Source organism: Schistocerca nitens, chromosome 2 (assembly GCF_023898315.1).
Source record: "Schistocerca nitens isolate TAMUIC-IGC-003100 chromosome 2, iqSchNite1.1, whole genome shotgun sequence".
Taxonomy (NCBI): domain Eukaryota; kingdom Metazoa; phylum Arthropoda; class Insecta; order Orthoptera; family Acrididae; genus Schistocerca; species Schistocerca nitens.
Genome location: NC_064615.1, coordinates 1,075,618,109 through 1,075,640,107, shown reverse-complemented (window position 1 = coordinate 1,075,640,107; position 21,999 = coordinate 1,075,618,109).

The following is a 21,999-nucleotide window of genomic DNA, read 5'->3' as shown; positions in this document are numbered from 1 at the left end:
ACTACATCATGTAAGACACGCTTTTAATTACGTAGCTAACGTTTCTAGTACGACACAAATGTAATTCGGCGGGCTTTTGGTTTCACAGGCTATCTACTACAAGCAGCGGTTAAGGGTAAGAAGCTGCAGCAGTAGTAGAGTGCCTCGCAGCAGAACTCGTGTGCTTGCAGCTGCCGCCATGGCTACACCTGCCCTATAGCCTCAGCCACCTGCCCTTGCAAACCAGTTCAGCCCCCCACACCGCTCTCGCTCACGCCACAACTTCATTCTTTATTCGCAAGCTCCACAACCACATAATTTCGCCTTTGAACTACATCGCCTCGTCACACAAAATGCCTTTCGACAATGGCAAGAGGATTGGAACATTTATCATTCTGGGGAAGACATTATGCCTGTGTTCAGCTTGTTATCCCACTTAGATCCTTGTTGCGTGATGTTCGTCTGCCCAGACAGCTGATGTCGACTGCCGCGTGAGATTCAGCCAAGGAAGTTTTCCGATGCGCCTTCAGCGTGTTGGAATTAAGCATACTCCACTCTGCGAGTATACTAATACTACAAAGCGTGACATCACTCACACACTACTTGCATGTGCAAAACGAGGGAGGAACAGACTACTGTTTTTTTCAAAAATTACGTCATCTGAAGTAGTGTTTCCCCACCAGAGCCACAATTCTACTTTGTTAAGTAATCCCACATATGGCAAAGAGCTATTTAATTTGTTTACAAACTTCCAAGACATCTCTGTACTAAAAACACAGCACTGGGAGCTATGTTAACAGTGCATGTCAATACGTCTTTTATATGTACAATGTGGTATCACGTATGGATACCATCCCATGGGCGTCACAACAACGGAATTCCAATTTTCCGTTTGCCGCCGATAAAGGTTGCGCGGGATCCGGTGGAACCAACAACGCGCGCCCGCTGAGCAATGCCTCCAGTAGCCCTGGACTACAAATGCCCTCTGCCGCCGCAATACAGCACGGCCGGCGGCAGCCCACAGCTCATCCTTTAAGGCAATGACAGCTGGATTCTGTTTCTTGCTGCAATATTTGTAATGTGTCTTCATTCGCTTGGAGAAATGGAAGTTAATTGACTCTTCTGTTTACTGTGCTAACTTGTTCACTAATCACTTCTGCTCCTGTCCAGCATTCCTACGACGACAGTTGCCGCATCACTCTGTAGCCCACCTCTCTTACCGTTGTGTATGACGTCATACACAACTCACAGTAATATATCAACATTTGTACCGCTATTCCTCTTACTCCTTTTCGCTTTATTTCTTAAATTTGTGGTACTAGAACAACTGTCTTTGTCAAACTACCCCTGTAAGATTTCACCACAACAGGTCAAATATCTTTATTAAACGCGTATTTGTGTATCTATATTTGTGCCACAACGCCATGTTTAAAATTGTTATATTGTTCCTCTAGTTTTTCCTTCAAATTAAACAAACCTATTGTTCAAGAATTTACATGCAAGTCAATCAACAGTAGGCTCAAACAGCCATTTGTTAAACTTCTATCTCTATGTTCTCATAATTATTACGTCTTTATGTTTTGTTCTGTATGTCAAATATTTACCTTTTAACTGGCTGTATGGCCGACAGCTGCCGAAGGCCATATTAAAAAAAGAAAAAATAATAACACGCACTTCCCGCAAACAAAGAGAAGACATCTGCCACAGGTTGCAAGTATTGGAAGGAAAATGTGTTGTGTTTCCGTAGCAGTAGGGATAAGGTAAGGGAAGTACACAGTTTCAGGCTCCACAGCTTCCTTGAGGCAAGAACTCACGTCAAGAGCATCATCACTTCGAATGTACAGGGTGAAAATTACTGAACTACATGAAACAAAATCGTCATAATTTCTAAACTGTTTGCGTTAGGACGTTCAAACTGCACGGTTGGCCGCGTTGCATGATGGGAATTTGTATGGTTTCCTTTGGTGATGAAGCCCGCTTTCATTTGGATGGGTTCGTCAATAAGCGAAACTGGCGTATTTGGGGGACTGAGAATCCACATTTCACGAACGAGAAGTCTCTTCACCGTCAACGGGTGACTGTGTGGTGTGCAGTGTCCAGTCACGGAGTAATCTGTGCGATATTCCTTGATGGCACGGTGAGTACCCAACGGTACGTGAAGGTTTTGGACGATGATTTCATACCCATTGTCTAGATTGATCGTGATTTCGATTAGATGTGGTTCAGAGCCCGACCCCGTAGAAGCAGGAGAGTGTTTGATGTCCTGGAGGAGCACTTTGGGGACCGCATTCTGGCTCTGGGGTATCCAGAGGGCACTGACACGGACTTCGATTGTCCGCCATATTCTCCGAATCTGAAGGCATACGACAAGGTGTGCAGTAATAACCCTAAAACCATAGCTGAGCTGAAAACAACCATTCAGGGGGCCATCGACAGCATCGATGTCGCGACACTTCAGCGTGTCATGCAGAATTTCACTATTCGTCTGCGCCACATCATCGCCAATGAGGCAGGCATATCGATCAAGTCAAAACCTAAATCGGAACATGTGTAGAGACGTTTACGAGTTGAATAAAGTGCGTGCACGCCGTAGATTGTAACTAAGTTACGTTTTCTCTTCATATAGTTCAATAATTGTCACCCTGTGTTTACTTGGGCCTGCATCATATGTGTGCCTCTTGGGCAGTATGACGGCACGAAATGTATTCTAAAATGTGGCACTTACCGAAAGAAGCTTTAGACGTCATTACCAGGAGAGTTTGTTGTAACAGTCCTGTCAGTCTCAAAAAGTGAACGTGCATGGTTTTGGAACTTCGATACTCCAGTTCTGTTTATTCCGTCGTGTTTCATAATTATTCTGCTGGACTGGCCAGATTAACACAACCCTAGTCTAATCCGAACCAAACTGGGAACTCAGGACGGTTGTGTACTTTAATCAGCCCAGAAGCATAGCAAGAATTGAAGAGGTAGTTGAAAAAAATATTCTAACCCTCAGTTATTTAAGGATTATGCTGATAATGTAATCCATAAATATTATAAAAAATTGGTATAATTTTGTTTGTATGTATGTTCCTCCTCCCAAACCATTGGACCAATTTCAATCAACTTGGTAAACATCACTCACTGGAATTTTTTCAAGGTGTGTAAACGCATTGTCAATATATAAAATTCTCCGTTTTGGTCACTGTTTCAAGTGGCTTTCCTCTGGAAGAGAATTTTGTATACTGACAATGCAGTCATATAGCTGAAAAATTTTATTGGCATCAACACTGCCAACAGCCACCGAAGCCATCTCTTACGAATCACTTACTGCCTGGAAAGATATACTGTGGGGGCAAGAACCAGCAACCTCCTATTTGGGTGAGGCAGATAGGCTGGAGAGAGAAGGGGAGAGGAAGAAATGGACAGACAGACAGACAGAGAGACGGGGGGGGGGGGGGAAATAGATGTGGAGGAAGAGGAAACGGCCAGATTGAGGGGTAGAGGGAAACTGTCAGACAGGGAGGAGGAGATGGACATTGGAAGGAAAAAGTTGGGCTGGGAGAGGGGGGGGGGGCGGAGATAGAGAGACAGGGGGGAAGAAATGAACAGAGAAAGGGAAGTCGACATGGACTATGAGAGGGGCAGGAGGAGATAGAGAAGGTGAGGAGGACACAGAGGCGGCAGGAGGAATTGGACTCAGAAAGGGGAGGAGGGAATCGTAGAGAGGAGGAAGGAGCAATGTACATAGAGAGGGGAACGAGGGGAGGGAGAGTGTGGGGGATGGCGAAGGTGAGCATTTAGAAGGGGAAGAAAGAGATGGACAGCCGGCCGGAGTGGCCGTGCGATTCTAGGCGCTACAGTCTGGAACCGCGAGACCGCTACGGTCGCAGGTTCGAATCCTTATGTTAGGTTTAAGTAGTTCTAAGTTCTAGGGGACTAATGACCTCAGAAGTTGAGTCCCATAGTGCTCAGAGCCATTTGAACCATTTTTGAAAGAGATGGACAGAGTGAGGGGGAATGTGATGGGCTTATAGAATTGGAATAAATACAACCCAGGCAATGCCTGGTATTCGGCTAGTCTCTTATATTTTCGAATGCACCAAATTACGAAAACAAGCATTTTCCTATGCACTTATAGTAAGCACTATCTACTACATAAATTCCTTTGTTTCATTTTACAATAATATTGAGATAGTTACTACTCACCCTATAGAGGAGATGCTGGGTCGTAACAGGCACAACAAAAAGAGTGTCAGAAAGTAAGCTTTCGGCCAACAAGGCCTTCGTCGAAAATAGACAACATATACTTACACACAAGCGCAAACGCAGCTCACACACAAATGGCTGGTTTTCCAGTGTTTCATTTTGTTTCATTTTCTGTTCTTGTATTTGTAGGTAACCAAACACATGGCATGCAATAACTAAACAAACAAACTCTTGTGCCGTTAGCACTTCCGCCGACCCCTTCGATTACTCACAACGTATGGTGGCCGAGCCACTCCCCTTGCCATTCGGCTAGCCACTCTCGCCGTCGTTACAAACATCCGCGGCCGGCAGGTTACCATAGATCAGCCCGCCCGGTTAGCCGTGTGGTCTAACGCATTGCTTTCCGAGCGGGAAGGCGTGCCGGTCGTCTCCCCCCCCCCCCCCCCCCCCCCACTAATCCGCCAGGCGGCCTAGTGTGGAGGTCCTGTGTGCCGGCCAGCCTGTGGATGGTTTTTAAAGTGGTTATCCATCTGGCTCGGTGAATGCGGGCTGGTTCCACTTATTCCGCCTAATTACACTATGTCGGCGATTGCTGCGCAAACACTATCTCCACGTACGCGTACACCATAATTACTCTACCACGCAAACATTTGGGGTTACACTGGGGGCCGAACCGCACAATAGGTGTGGGGCGGTGGTGGGGTGAGTGGACTGCTGTGGCCTGTTGTGGGGGTTGTGCGCCACTCAGGGCTACGGCGGGGACGAAGGCTCTCCGTCGTTTCTTGGTCCCCAGTGAAGCGACAAGCGCGCAATGGCAATTCTGGCGCCCGCGAATAGTGCTAGATAATGGCATATCCGAGAACGGAAGATAACCACTATGAAGATGATACGTGCACTGACGCCCTTTTTCACCAGCAGAAACTTGAAACCGTTACCACCAAACTGAAACTTTACAGAGCAACGATACGGCCATCGCTTCTCTATGGCTTTACATCATGGGGTGCTACTTGCGCCACGGCATTCGACGACTACAACCACTTCACAATAAGTGTCCGAAACTGTGTATCGAAGCCCCACGATGGGCCCGCAAGCGAGATATCCATGATCAAACTCTAGAACTGTACCTTGTACAAAAGATGAAGGCAAAAGTAACTCGTCTCTTCCAGAAAGTCGACGAAAATGGAAGATTCATCCGAGTAGGTCTTCCTTTAACCTTTGTTAAGTACAAGCTACCTCGAGCCATCATCATGGATCCACAGGACAATCCTGGCTGAGGTGCTAGTCACCTCAATGCCAACAACTCCATATACCACTAGATACATTACAAACAACGCCGTTCCGAAGGACTTCGAGAACCCAACTTTAGTGTGCCGAAGTACCTTTGAGTGATGCAAATACATAAATATGTGAAAATCTTACCTAACCTGTCACTCCAGAAGAACAAATAGCCGAAGCCGATTACTCTTCGGCCCACTCCGAGAGAGGAAAGAAAAAAAATTCTGACCGACCGTGCTTACTAACGTTGGAGGACCGTAACAGCAACCCGTCGATTTGTGCACACAGCAACACGTGGCTCTGTGCATACGCCAGACTCCAGTGGCCTCCTCTAGAGCCATCAGCATTCTCCGCCAGCAGCGCGCGCAGATAACCACGGGAACGAAATTTCGGATTCCACAAATTATCGTACTGCAAGAAATAACTACTGATCACGAAAAGATCACCTTCTGCTGACTTCTGAGATACACTCTAGAAGACGACCCCCGCCACAAAGGGCGCACAACGCCATGTGCACTTACGGGGGGTGTTGACTCCAAACCGCTCCACGAAATTATTATTTAATGTTCACGTCTTTTGACGAATCAGTCTCAGTAGCCGAATGCGAGCAATTTTACTGGCCATTCTCCTGCTCGAGCTAACCCATTCCCATACAAAAATAACAGGAGCACTGAAACGATTGGAACACAGGGAAAATCGCTCATCCCCTGAGCCAACATTTTCGGCAGCCGACGGGCTGGAGAAGACTTCCTTACCTGTCGTATACAAAAGCCACGGAACTGGACAGGCGCGGCCTCGAAATGATTTAACGTAGTCATCAAAATCTTGTGCAAGTTTTATGCATTCCTTTAGGCCACGGGAGGCAAGCGGCCGGATCGGGTCAGAGGTTGATTTCAGTTCGACCCTTCCTTAGAAGGGAGGACGGGATGGGGATGGGGAGGGGGAGGGGGAGGGGGAGGGGGAGGGAGGGAGAGAGAGAGAGAGAGAGAGAGAGAGAGAGAGAGAGAGAGAAACTCGCACTGTATTTATTTTGTGTCATAGAAACAACCCTTGCCTATGGGATATCATAAGTATTTTTGGACAAATATTGTAAAATGTTTGCTAATAGTGTTTGTAGATATTAACATACTAAATTTCAAACGAGCTGCCTGCAGCCAATAATCGCAACTAATTGCTTGTCCACTGGAATTGCCTGTCTCATAGCGGCATTCTGTTCTTGTCTTCTTTCTCGCGGTAACATTAATAGATAATTCTTGTCCGTTCTGGACGTATTGGAACACCCCACCGGTTGAAAAACTGTAGATAATTTATAATGAATTAGCTGCTACCTGTTGCTTTTACAGGCGTTTATTTTTCCACGGTGACATTTTAAGGTGCCTGACATCCCATCTTCATTCCTTTACATTTATTATGTGTAGTGAACACTATTTCTTTACTAAACGCGTTGTAGAACTTTGTAACGGGAGTTTTTAAAAAAGCAACTATACAACGCCGTAATTAAACTGACAATGTTCACGACGCGTAAATAAATGTAAACACGTGAAGAAGGGCTGAATTGAGTGTTTTCTCAAAAAAGGGTTTTTAGAGGCATAATTTATTGGCGTGGCGTGTCGAGGAAAGTATACCATTCATATCGGAGCGTTACCCCATGAATACAGTGCTAGCAAAAAGAAAATTAGTGCACCTGGTAAGACGACGCTAATTTTCATCCTATGACCGTATATACCGCCTGCGGGATGGTAGATGTGGATGGTTTCAACGTCGCCCGCCAACAGACAGCGTAGTGGCATAGCTACCAGGGCGCCATCTGTGTCTATCCAAGACGAATTGCTCAAAGCCAAAAGGCTCAGTGTGGGGCAAACGTGTGAAGAAATGTGGCAACCATGCCACCGAAACGTACTCATGCTTCCTACAGCCCACTGAGCGAGTGTGAAACGGGTCAAATTGTGATCTTCCGAGCACCGTGGTGGTCCTTTCGGAGAACTGCGACGTAAGTTTGACGTCCTGTGTATCCTCGTATCATCCTCACACCTCATGGCGAGGTTATGGACGTCCGTGTAGCACAGACGCCCGCCAGGATCGTCGTATTGCAAGAACAGCAGGGGCAGGTCCTACAGCTACTACGGCACAGGTAAGAGGGCTTGTGAGTCCACATGTGTCAACACGAACTGTTGTGAACCGGTTATTAGCAGTGTGACGGCACGCACATCTCTAGCCTGCCTTCCACCCACGGCACAGCATCCACCTGCAAGGCTCGATTCGTGCCGTCAAAGGATCACTTGGCAGATGTAAAGGCGCGCTGTGGTCTTCACCGATGAAAGCAAATTCTGCCTGCACGTGAGTGATGGTCGTTCACGCTTAGTATGTAGACGTGGTGAGCGCTCTCTCGTAAAGTGCATGTGTCCAAGACACAATGGCCCCACCCCAGACCTTATGGTGTCCGGTGCGACAAGCTACAACTCTCGATCAGCTTTGGTGTTTCTGGAGGGGACGCAAATATTTCTCGGTACATGCAGAATATTGTGATCCGTTAATTTGCCGTTCTTGCAACAGGAAGATGACATAGTCCGCAGCTCGTGGTCGTGCGGTAGCGTTCTCGCTTCCCACGCCCGGGTTCCCGGGTTCGATTCCCGGCGGGGTCAGGGATTTTCTCTGCCTCGTGATGACTGGGTGTTCTGTGATGTCCTTAGGTTAGTTAGGTTTAAGTAGTTCTAAGTTCTAGGGGACTGATGACCATAGATGTTAAGTCCCATAGTGCTCAGAGCCATTTTTGAAGATGACATAATGTTCCTTTAGTATAATGCTCGCCCATACCTCACAGTCTCCGGACTAGACTCCAGTTTAGCACGTGTGGCACATGACAGGACGCAAGTGACTCGTGCGACACATCAAACAACAACTCTTACACAACTACACTACTGGCCATTAAAATTGCTACATCACGAAGATGAGGTGCTACAGACGCGAAAATTAAACCGACACAAAGAAGATGGTGTGATATGCAAATTATTAGCTTTTCAGAGCATTCACGCAAGGTTGGCGCCGGTGGCGACACCTACAACGTTCTGACGTGAGGAAAGTTTCCAACCAATTTCTCATGCACAAACAGCAGTTGACCGGCGTTGCCTGGTGAAACGTTGTTCTGATGCCTCGTGTAAGTAGGAGAAATGCGACCATCACGTTTCAGACTTTGATAAAGGTCGGATTGTAGCCTATCGCGATTGCGGTTTATCGTATCGCGACATTGCTGCTCGCGTTGGTCGAGATCCAATGACTGTTAGCAGAATATGGAATCGGTGGGTTCAGGAGGGTAATACGGAACGCCGGGCTGGATCCCAACGGCCTCGTGTCACTAGCAGTCGAGATGACAGGCATCTTATCCGCATGGCTGTAACGGATCGTGCAGCCACGTCTCGACCCCTGAGTCAACGGATGGGGACGTATGCAAGACAACCGTCTGCACGAACAGTTCGACGACGTTGCAGCAGCATGGACTATCAGCTCGTAGACCATGGCTGCGGTTACCCTTGACGCTGCATCACAGACAGGAGCGCCTGCGATTATGTACTCATCGACAAACCTGGGTGCACGAATGGCAAAACGTCATTTTTTTCGGATGAATCCAGGTTCTGTTTACAGCATTATGATGGTCGCATCCGTGTTTGTCGACATCGCGGTGAACGCACATTGGAAGCGTGTATTCGTCATCGCCGTACTGGTGTATCATCCGTCGCGATCGTATGGGGTGCCATTGGTTACACGTCTCGGTCACCTCTTGTTCGCATTGACGAAACGTTGAGCAGTGAACGTTACAGTTCAGACGTGTTATGGCCCGTGCCTCTACATTCGATCCCTGCGAAACCCTACATTTCAGCAGGATAATGCACGACCGCATGTTGCAGGTCCTGTACGGGCCTTTCTGGATACAGAAAATGTTCGACTGCTGCCCTGGCCAGCACATTCTCCAGATCTCTCACGAATTGAAAACGTCTGGTCAATGGTGGCCTAGCAAGTGGCTCGTCACAATACGGCAGTCACTACTCATGATGAACTGTGGTATCGTGTTGAAGCTGCATGGGCAGCTGTACCTGTACACGCCATCCAAGCTCTGTTTGACTCAATGCCCAGGCGTATCAAGGCCCTTATTATGGCCAGAGGGCGTCGTTCTGGGTACTGATTTCTCAAGATCTATGCACCCAAACTGCGTGAAAATGTAATCACATGTCAGTTGTAGTGCAATATATTTGTCCAATGAATACCAGTTTATCATCCGCATTTCTTCTTGGTGTAGCAATTTTAGTGCCCAGTAGTGTATAATAAGAGGTCGAGAAGATGTGGATAACATATCCCAGGACACTATTCGCTATCTGTACGGTCGACTGGATGCGGGAATCAGCGCCTGCTTTGTCGCCCATGGAGGCTACACCACGTACTAATATGCGTGTTTCGGCATGGGTCGATAACTGGTATCTCAGAGGCGCCTGTGCTACTGATCTACACTCATGCTCATAAATCAAGGATAATGTTGATACATGGTGAAACAACGCTCTGGTGGGCGGTTTGCGGGTTTAAATCACCTCGGGATATGACCGTGCGGTGCATTTGACCTGCGGTAGTCGCACGGTGGCGCTGGCAGCACTCCACATACGCGGAGGTGTGTTGGTGCATGTCAGAGTACGGTGCAGCGATTAAGTGTGCAGACCTTTTCAGACGTGCTAATGGTGACTGTGTGCTCCAAATGGCTCAAAGAACACATACTGATGACGTTATGAGGAATAGAATACTAGGGCGACTGGAGGCTGGTCAAACACAGCAGGTCGTAGCACGGGCCCTCCGCCTGTGCCACCAAGTGTGATCTCACGATTATGGCAACGATTCCAGCAGACAGGAAACGAGTCCAGGCGCTACAGTACGGGACGTTCACAGTGTACAACACCACAAGAAGACCGATATCTCACCATCAGTGCCCGCAGACGGTCACGGAGTGCTGCAGGTAGCCTTGCTCGGGACCTTACCGCAGCCACTGAAACAGTTGTCTCCTAACACACAGTCTACAGACGACTGAAAAGACGTGGTTTATTCGCCCGGCGACCCGCAAGGTGCATTCCACTGACCCCTGGTAACAGGAGAGCCCGTAAAGCCTGGTGTAAAGAACACAGTACATGGGCATTGGGACAGTGGTTCCAGGTTATGTTCACAGACGAGTCCAGGTATAGTCCGAACAGTAATTCTCCCCGGGTTTTCATCTGGCGTGAAGCAGGAACCAGATACCAACCTCTTAATGTCCTTCAAAGGGACCTGTATGGAGGTCGTGGTTTGATGGTGTGTGGTGGGGTGGGATTATGATGGGTGCACGTACTCCCCTGCATGTCTTTGACAGAGAAAGTCTAACTGGTCAGGTGTATCGGGACGTCATTTTGCACCAGTATGTTCGCCTTTTCAGGGGTTGGCTCTGAGCACTATGGGACTTAACATCTGAGGTCATCAGTCCCCTAGAACTTAGAACTACTTAAACCTAACTAACCTAAGAACGTCACACACATCCATGCCCGAGGCAAGATTCGAACCTGCGACCGTAGCGGTCAAGCGGTTCCAGACTGTAGCGCCTAGAACCGCTAGGCCACAATGGCCGGCCTTTTCAGGGGTGTAGTGGGTCCCATCTTCCTCATCGCGGATGATAATGCACGGCCCCACCGAGCTGCCATCGTGGAGGAGTATCTTGAAACAGAAGATATCAGGCGAATGGAGTGGCCAGCCTGTTCTCCAGACCTAAACCCCATCGAGCACGTATGGGAGGCTCTCGATCGACGTATCGCGACGCTTCAGTAGCTCCGACATGCACTGGTGCAACAATGGGAGGCTATACCCCAGCAGTTGCTCGATCACCTGATACAGAGTATGCCAAACAGTTGAGCGGACTGTGTACGTGTGCATGGCGATCATATCCCAGATTGAAGTCGGGGTACATGGGCAGGAAACAGTGGTGTTTTATAGTACATGTGTTTCGGGACGATTTTCTTAACATATCACCAATACTGTGGACTTACATATCTGTGTCGTGTGTGTTCCCTATGTGCCTATGCTATTAGCGCCAGTTTTGTGTAGTGCCACGTTGTGTGGCACCACATTCTGCAATTATCGTTAATTTATGAGCATGAGTGTATAATGTAATCATTACATATATTCCATATGCACTACTGCAACAATAAATCTTGAGTGAACTGCAAGCCTCTAAAAGGGTATACTAATGTTTTTTTTTTTTTTTTTTTTTTTTTTTTTTTTTTTTTTTTTTTTTTGCCGGCAGTTGTAGGGAAGCAGCCTACTCACACCTTATAAAATTCTCATCAGTCTTTCCATTGTGTGCCAGCCTAGTCCGCTGTAACTAGCTCTGACGTCATAAATGTTGCGCAATACCTTAAAAATCAAGTAAATAACCTGAAACGTTTCTAGCATGTCAGGAGTAATACTGAATCAATGTGTGTTGAATATCAGTACAATAACTTTAACCATTTTCGAAATTTGGACGTTTGTCTGTAAAAATCATTGGCACAACAGAAAAGAGCTAGAAACTTAAAAATTTATATTTAGATTCCTTTTTCATAATAATTTAGTAGAGATAATAGTCTGGATCTCACAAATTAAAATTTTAGTTGAAATTCATAATTTTCTGGTTTTTGTCTTAGAAATTAAGGAAGCAAGATAGATTAAGTAGGCGAATAAATAAGGCTAGGATGTTTAAATTTAAGTAGAAGGGAGATCCGCTATAATCATAAAGATGTGAGAAGTTTCAATTGAATAACTATAAAACTATAGCGATAGCGTATCTCCAAAGGGCAAGTTCAGAGCTCGTTTACTGCGTGTAGTGTAATTAAATTAATTCTCTCGCCCAAAATATTTGACTTAGCCACGTCAGATTTTTATTATGATTACTTACCTGTGTGCTGATTGCACATTGAAATTGAGAGCTTCATTGGCCATCAGCAAAGGAAGCGATGATTTATTCGATAACTTAAAGTGGTGCATTACTAGCCCAGCGGTTAGTCGGGAGAGCCGATTTGATCAGGCGTTCCCTTTTAGCCGTCCGCACCGCGGCTTTATATATAAGAACGCTGCGCGAGGAAGGAAGGCCCCAGTTATCTCCAGACGCTGATTAGCGCACCATCTGTGCCGGGAGTCGCGTCGCATCGGTATCATTGCTACAAACAGCCTCGGATGCCGTAATAAGTTACTCGGGATACGCGTAACCATGAAATCGTTTTCGAGTGAAGTGTTAATTCTGGGATGACTTTAATGATCTATCTTCAGTTTGCGTATGTCGTATTTTCACGTGCCGTTTGATGAACATTATCATCAAATTATGGCGAGCATTCACTTAAACATTTAATTTAGACAGTTATAGTTGCATCAGCGCATTAGACTCTGAACTGCTCTGGTAGTTGGATTGTGTGGATTCTTTTTTGGTCTGTGACTTTCAGAATATAGTGAACATTTTAGAATCGTTTTTGGTTATGAATCCCAGACAATCTCCTAATTCCTCAGAGCTATAAGCTGTAGCTATAAGTGTATTTCTCAGATGAAGTGGGCACTAGGAATTCTAATTACAGGCTTCACGTTTTGCTTATCACTTTCTGGTTGCCAATATTGTAGTTAGAGAGCCAGTGTTGAGAACGGCAAAAGACAGCATAAATAATAGGAACATTTATATAACAATTAATTCGACCCGCCGCCCCACATATGGTTAATCGGCCGAGAACTGCACCTTTTCTACATTACATTCTACATCAATAATAACAATTATTCCACCAGCCGCCCCACACAGTGTATTAACGCCACGGACGCTACAGTTCTCACTTTATGCGCTGACAGCGGCAGATTTGTGAATCAGGCCCGCGGTTCACCAGCCGTCGCCCACGTCAGCTTCAGACAATTCTCTGGAACAACTCCTATGAAATTTATTGTTTTTATTTATTTATTTATTTATTGCCAAATTATAGACCTGTTACCTGAAGTTTAAAACAGGTCGTACATCTTACAATTTTCGTTTTTCATCTTTTTACAGTTTTCTTTCCTTTTTTTTTATCTACAACATTTACAAAGAATGGTTCAAAATAACAATAATTTGAGGTTGAAATACAAATAAAATTTTGTTGTTTTTAAGAAGAATATAAAAAGAAGATAGGATAGATGAGAGATATGTTAGTACCATCACCGAGTGTGACTGACGGTGAATACCTCGGAATGGTTTCATCGAGCCGTTGACCGCCAGTCACACACACACACACACACACACACACACACACACACAAATGGTTATTAATAGAGAAATATTGTTTCTTATCCCATTTGTTACTAATCCTATGTATTAACTACATTAGGTGTGCATCCATGTACAGCATTTGGTGTTTTCTTGGCTAGATTGCCATCAATTTGCTTATTTACTATCACATCTCAGCTTCCTCCTCTTGTTCCTCCTCATTGTCACTATTTTCGCTGTCACTGTAGGTATCGCTGTCCACCCTCTGGAGATTGTTGTTACGCTGCACATAGGCATGTCTGTGATGTCGTGTCCGGATATACTCTTCATGTGTTGTTTTTGAAATACTGTTTGTCAGTGCGTTTAATTGTGCCCATTGTTCTTCGTCTCTTATTGCGGTGTATATATCTATGTCTGTATCTATGAAATCCGCCCCCGCCTGCAGTCACAAAGCAGCCCTGTGCGGCACTTCGGTCTGTGGCGCGCGGGTGTTTGGCCCTGTTTTGCCGCAACGGCCGCCTGCTCACCTGCTGTGACGTAATTGGTGGCGGCGCGTCACGGCAGGGCGCATGCCTGACCTGGATACGCGCCGCACGGCCTTGGCCGACCCGGCGCCTCTGCTGAATTATCCATCGGCGTGCGCCTAGCCTGGCCCAGTCTATCGCCCACACACTGATGACGACTGCGACCCCGATATTCTAGAGTCCGCGTAATCGACTTACACGGCGCAGCCCGAAGTACGGATGTGACAAATGAACGGCCATCCCGACGGAAAGCAATAACCACTCCAACACTGAAATTTTCTTAAGTGCTGGAATTTTTCCGCGTAAATTACCAGCAATCGGGTACGTAACAGTTTGTACGGTAAGTACCACCTGTACGGTCAAACAGACGGTCATAATTCGGAAGTCTGCTGTTCACAACGCGGCACTTTACTGGGCGGGATGCTATTAGAGACCTGTGGTCAGATTCACGCAGTCAGTCACGTAGCCCCCTATTTTTCATCACCGTTATGGACAGGATAGCGGCAGGAGTGGCTGCGCGAGAAACATATGAAAATATCAAAACAATGCTGTTTGTAGGTGGTTTAATTATGTGGGGAATGATACCTGAGGTTTGCCGATGACATTGTAATTCTGTCAGAGACAGCAAAGGACCTGGAAGAGCAGTTGAACGCATGCACAGTGACTTGAAAGGAAGATATAAAATGAACATCAACAAAAGCAAAATGAGGACAATGGAATGTAGTCGAATTAAATCGGGTGATGCTGAGGGAATTAGATTAGGAAATGAGACATTTAAAGTAGTAGATGAGTTTTGCTATTTGGGGAGCAAAATAAGTGATGATGATCGAAGCAGAGAGGATATAAAATGTTGACTGGCAATGGCATGGAAAGCAATTCCGAAGAAGAGAAATTTGTTAACATCGAGTATAGATTTAAGTGTCAGGAAGTCGTTTCTGAAAGTATTTGTATGGAGTGTAGCCATGTATGGAAGTGAAACATGGTCAATAAACAGTTTGGACAAGAAGAGAACAGAAGCTTTCGAAATGTGGTGCTACAGAAGAATGCTGAAGATTAGATGGGTAGATCACATAAATAATGAGGAGGTATTGAATATGACTGGGGAGAAGAGGGGTTTGTGGCACAACTTGACTAGAAGAAGGGATCGGTTGGTAGGACATGTTCTGAGGCATCGAGGGATCACCAATTTAGTATTGGAGGGCAGCGTGGAGGGTAAATATCGTAGACGGAGACCAAGAGATGAATATACTAAGCAGATTCAGAAGGATGTATGTTGCAGTAGGTACTGGGAGATGATGAAGCTTGCACAGGATAGAGTAGCATTGAGAGCTGCATCAAACCAGTCTCTGGACTGAAGACCACAACATGATACCTGAAACACTAAATACATAGGAGGAGGTGGTGGTGGTGGTGGGACAGTATCGATTCAAATTTAATGGAAAGAAGCGTGAACTGACGGTGACAACGCAGAATAAGAGAAGAGTAGCAACGGATTTCGTATTAAAGTGCAAGTATAAGAGGCGATGAAAAAGTTTCCGTTTCAGGGCGTTGCTGCAATGTATACGCAACGTAGCGCGACTCCGATGCTTGTAGATAAGCACCGACGTGCAGGCAACGGAGTAGTGATCCGTTCGTGATCTCCCCAAGTGCATGCGGAAACGTGAACTATGGGGACGTTCTTACTGAATGCTTCCAATCCAGACCAACGTTCTGTTATTCTTTTCTTACGTGCCGAAGGACAAACAATGGCAGACATCCATCGTAGAATGAAGAATGTGTGTGGAGCAGAATGGCCGTCTACAACTACCGTTGTGGAATGGTGCGCCAAGTTCATGATAGCGCACGTCCTCATATTACAAATGTCGCTATGAAGGAGTTACACCAACTCAAGTGGTATGCGCTCAAGTGCAAGTGAGTACCCCCCCCCCCCGCCCCTCTCCCCTACAGTCCTGCTCTCACCCCATGCGATTATCATGCCTTCGGTCCATTTGAAAAAGCCCTGCAGGGTCGACGTCTCCTGTGGGACGAGGATATGCAGCAGGCAGTTGCGGACACTGTCTCTCGGAAGAAACAGTTTCAATCTCGACAATGACAAATTACGTTTTGTTAGACAAGCTAATTGGCTATAGCAAACTTAAAAGAAACACACACACACACACACACACATACACACACACATACGGAGTACATTTGTATCAAGTAAAAAAACATTTGATACTGAGGTCAGTGGCGGGTCTTAACCATACATTCGCAATTGTGGCGCAAATACACAGTAATCTCTCTCCGCCCGAACAAACCATGAAGGCCCAAAGGTACCGACTGGCCGCCGTGTCACCCTCAGCCCACAGGCGTCACTGGTTGCGGTTATGGAGGGGCATGTGGTCAGCACACCGCTCTCCCGGCCGTATGTCAGGTTCCGAGACCGGAGCCGCTACTTCTCAATCAAGTAGCTCCTCAGTTTACCTCACAGGGGCCGAATGCACCCCACTTGCCACCGACGCTCGGCAGACCGGATGGTCACCCATCCAAGTCATAGTCCAGCCCGATAGCGCTTAACTTCGGTTATCTGACGGGAATCAGTGTTACCACTGCGGCAAGGCCGTTGCCAATACACAGTACAGTCACATCAATGTGGACAATGGCTATGTTGAACGTCAATGTGCAACAATCACTCACAGAAGGCTGTTGGCAACACTAGCAAATATAAAGCGTGTCGTGGGACGCGGGAATCAGTGCAGTCCTTGTCATACTGCAGAAATGGAGCGATTTACCTGGCGTCCAAAAGGGCATGGTCATTGACTTTCGGACCAAGGGTGGAAGCATTTCCGTAAGCGGCTAAGTCTGTGAACAGTTCACGACGCGCCGTGTGCATGGACCTCCGCAGCAAGCACCTGGTTGATGCACCCATGCCGACTGCTCTCCGTCGGCGGCGAAGGCTGGAATTTGCACGCCAGTACCGCAACTAGTCCGCTAGATGGAGACACGAAGCCTTTTCAGATGAGTCACGTTTTATGCTCCACCGGACATATGACTGTTGGTGTGTGTGGCATGAAACGTCCGAAAGCAAAACCCTGCAACATGCGTCGGAAGGGTCCAGGCCGGAGGAGGGAGCCTTAAGGTCTTGGGAAAGTTTTTGTCATTCTGGAAGGTACAATGGATCAACAGAAGTATGCTTCTATCCTTGGGGACCATGTCCACCCCTACACGCAGATTTTTTTCCTCGTTTCAGGTAAATGCCAGGATGGTTCCTTTGAAAGGGCACGGCCGATTTCCTTCCCAATCCTTTCCTAATCCGAACTTGAGCTCCGACTCTAATGACGTCGTCGTCGACAGTACGTTAAACGCTAATCTCCTCCTCCTCCTCCTCCTCGGCAAAATTTGGTTGGAAAATGCAGAGTTTGTTGTGCAACATCGTGGCATATTCCCGTTTCTGTCCCTATAATTGCATAAAGTTCGATTAAGGAAGATGGGTCCCAAGCGGAGAGCTATCACTGAGTTCCTTTCGGCAGAAATTCAAAGCTTCGCAGATGTTCACTAGACACTAGTAGGGTGTTTACAGGGACGTGACAGTGAACAAAGACGTGCTGAGTCGTTAAGTGAGGCGTCTGTCATCATCGTAACGAGGTCGCCTAAATCTATTCGATCTCCAGCACGATGGCTGGCCGCACATATCTGTGACTTCTGCAATGTTGGAACGTGCGGACACTCTCATTCAAGGTGATCGCCAGATCGCAATCAAACTCCTCGCTGCTCAGCTGGACGTCTCTGTCGGTAGTGCTGACCAGTTGGTGTACTCAAAGGTGTGTGCACGCTAGGTTCCTCGCCTACAAAATGACCATGAAGAGCAACGAAGGACCATTTGTGTGGAATTGCTTCCACGTTACGAGGCTGATCGGGACAACTTTTTGTCGCACATGGTCACAGGCGATGAAACATGGGTTCATCACTTCGAACCGCAAACAAAACGGCAATCCATGGAGTGGCGACAAACCACCACTCCTACAAAGAAAAAATTCTAAACCGCTCCCTCTGCAGGTAAAAGTCACGGCGACGATCAACTCGGAAGTGTATTGTGCTACACTCAGGAAATTCAAGAACGACTTCTGCTCAGCGCCACAATAACGCAAGGCCTCACACAAGTCTCAGCACCGAGCAAGGTGGCGCAGTGGTTGGCACACTGGACTCGCATTCGGGAGGACGACGGTTCAAACCCGCGTGCGGTGATCCTGATTTAGGTTTTCCGTGATTTACCTACATCGCTTCAGGGAAATGCCAGGATGATTCCTCTGAAAGGGCACGACCGACTTCCTCCCCCATTTTCCCTAATCCGACGGGACCGAAGAGCTCGCTGTTTGGTTCCCTCCCACATCAACAAGTCTGCGCACCCGAGAGGAGTTAACAAAACTTCAGTGGCCTGTTCATTCTCATCCACTCTACAGCCCGCATCTCGCACTTTCGACTTCTATCCGTTTGGCCCAATGAAGGATGCACTTCGTGGAAAGCAGTACGTGGATGAGGGGGAGATTATTGATGCTCCGACGACGACCAACAGAGTGGTACCGTGCGGGGATACAGATTCCCCCAGTAAGGTGGCATAAGGCCATCGCATTTACTGAGATGGTGTTGAAAAATAGGGTTATGTAGCCAAGACCGTGGGGGATGAACCGTGACGAAATGACACGGTTGGTTTTCTGCGTTTCCTCCTTGTCTGTAGCGCGTTCCTTTTGAAATTCTTGCTTCGCGCTCTGCTCTTTTCTTACCCCGGCCAGAGGGCGCCGTGGCGTTGCTCCGGCCGGCTGCCTGCCGTGTTTGCGGGAGAGCGACGGTCGCGAGGAGGAGCTCTCATCGCCGACGTCTGGGAGTGTTAAGGAGGCCACGCCGTTTCGTTGATGGTGGATCCAAAGGGATGAGTTCTGCTTGTCCGTTGAAACTCCTATCCTACGGATGGGTTCAAATGGCTCTGAGCACTATGGGACTGAACAGCTATGGTCATCAGTCCCCTAGAACTTAGAACTAACTAACCTAAGGACATCACACAACACCCAGTCATCACGAAGCAGAGAAATTCCCTGACCCCGCCGGGGATCGAACCCGGGAGGCCGGGCGCGGGAAGCGAGAAAGCTACCGCACGACCACGAGCTGCGGACTATCCTACGGATGTCATCGGACTTAAAGTAAGGCGTTTTGACCATTATTTGCGTCATTTGCAAGTAACTGGGGATTGCGGCGTCTGCAGTAATTCCACGAAGATGATTTGTTTCGTCGGTGTATAAGTGACTGAACAAGGAGCAGTTTATTTAATGTTCCCCTTATGCTCGTGTTCTGTGTGTGCTGCTTGCGAGTGTAAAGTTGATTCTCACCTTTGCCTGTTGATTTTAAGCGCATCGTAAAATACGAAATCCATGTAGTGACTTTCAGTTAATTAGCTGTATTCTTTCTTTGCTCATCACGACGCGTGTTGAATGGCACAGTAGAATTGTAGACCTTAACTTGCTACCTCATTTCCCTGGCATCAATAACAGAGCCTAACCTGTTAACTAATTAAGGCTTGGGGTAAACAAAGGTTCTAAAATGGCTCTGAGCACTATGGGACTTAACTTCTGAGGTCATCAGTCCCCTAGAACTTAGAACTACTTAAACCTAACTAACCTAAGGACATCACATACATCCATGCCCGAGGCAGGATTCGAACCTGCGACAGTAGTAAACAAAGGTATTTAAGTATGTTGTTTTAAATCTGAAATGTGTCAATGATTTATGTTGCGCCAGTTGATTCTAGGTTATGAACTGAAGTGTTGGAACGTCTGCTGTGTAAGCGAATGCTGTTAGTTCTGATTACCTTCTGACCAAGGTCCTTGCTCGACGCTTCTCTTTAAATACGCCGCTAACCTGGTTAGCGTATGTTGTGGCTAGCTTAAATTAATCACTGCTCAATAGCCCAGCACAGTTTGTCGGCCGCCAGAAGCCGTGTATGTGTTATTTATTCCTTTACTCTAGTCAATCTATAAGCATGCTATTCTTAATTTTGTTACTCTAGGTAGCCATCAACTTGCCATTTTTAGGGTGTTTAGATGGAGTGCATCTCCTTTGAGTATAGATTGTCAATTTCCAATTCAGTGGTTTTCCATCAGTTTTTAATCGTGCTTATATATATATATATATATATATATATATATATATATATATACGAGGGGCGTTCAGAAAGTAAGCTCCGATCGGTCGCGAAATGGAAACGACTATGAAAATCCGATAAAGCTTTGCACAGATGTGTTGGGTAGTGTCTCTAGTATAACCCCAGTTAGCATCACGTCGCTCTTCTCATTTCTGAGCTCGCAGTGAGTGCGTAAAGATGTCTAGAAAATAGTGTCTGCCGCCAAGTACGAGGGCCTGGTGAGAAATTTCGCCTGAAGCTATGCAGCTAACATTACATAACTGTCGTGCTGTTTCTTCTTCAAGACAATTCTCAGCCGCATTCTGCAGGGGCAATAAAGATGCTCCTGCATCGTTTTCAAATGGACATGTGAGATTACCCACAATACAGTCCGCAATTGTCTCCCGCTGAGTTTCATCTCTGGTCACATGAACCGCTGTCTTTGAAGACAACATTTTGACACAGACAACGAGGTGTAGGCCAGCGTGGAGAATTGGCGGAAAGCACTGGCGGCTGCCTTCTATGATGAGGCTATTGAAAAGTTGGTACAACTCTATGACAAAAGTCTAAGTCAGAACGGCGACTACGTAGAGAAGTAGCTGAAAGGTGTAGCTAATTGTTACAAGTAAAACATTTCTGATGTTCACTGTGGTTTCAATTCGGCAATCAATCGGAGCTTACTTTCTGAACAGGTGTGTGTAATCTAAATGTTTTTTTATTACTACTGAACTGTACTTAATATCATATTGTAAAGAAAGGAGGTTAACTTGTCGCCGTAAGGTGTTGTGGACGGTGCACTTCCCTGTTATCCACCTTAATGTTCTAGTCAATGTGTAAACTTGCTAATTATGTTCCCTTTAAATGGAGTGTGCCTGCCTTGTCATAAGTGACATTTTCATAACCAGTTCTTTAACGCGCCTACGCGCATATTTATGGGAGAACTTAAATTGTGTTCGCCTGTTGAACTTTAACTACAGTGCAGAAAACTGAATCAGGTGTTCATTATTCTTTTAGTGATATTATCTGTCACGTATAACACGCGACACTTTTTTGGTCTGTTATCAAGTGTTACAATAAATGTGTCCGCAGCTCGTGGTCGTGCGGTAGCGTTCTCGCTTCCCGCGCCCGGGTGCCCGGGTTTGATTCCCGGCGGGGTCAGGGATTTTCTCTGCCTCGTGATGACTGGGTGTTGTGTGATGTCCTTAGGTTAGTTAGGTTTCAGTAGTTCTAAGTTCTAGGGGACTGATGACCATAGACGTTAAGTCCCATAGTGCTCAGAGCCATTTGAACCATTTTTGAACAATAAATGCAAATTTGCAGTGCAGTGATGCTATATTTCAGTTGTTCCAGTGATTTCCTAAGTCCGCATTGTTTGATATATAAGACTTTGTTGAAATACAGGAGGGAGGTGCGCGTGTCTCAGGGGATATTATGGTATATTGGGGTCCCGAACGAAAACAACTTGCTTTTTTTTTTTTAATATGTTGCGTTACTTATTGAACGTCCCTAACGTATTGTGAAAAGTAATGGCCCAATAACAGTAGCTTGGGATACCCCGAAGTTACTTTCACGCCTGAAGCTCTCTCTCCGTTGAGAATGGTACGGTGTGTTCCGTTTGCTATAAACTG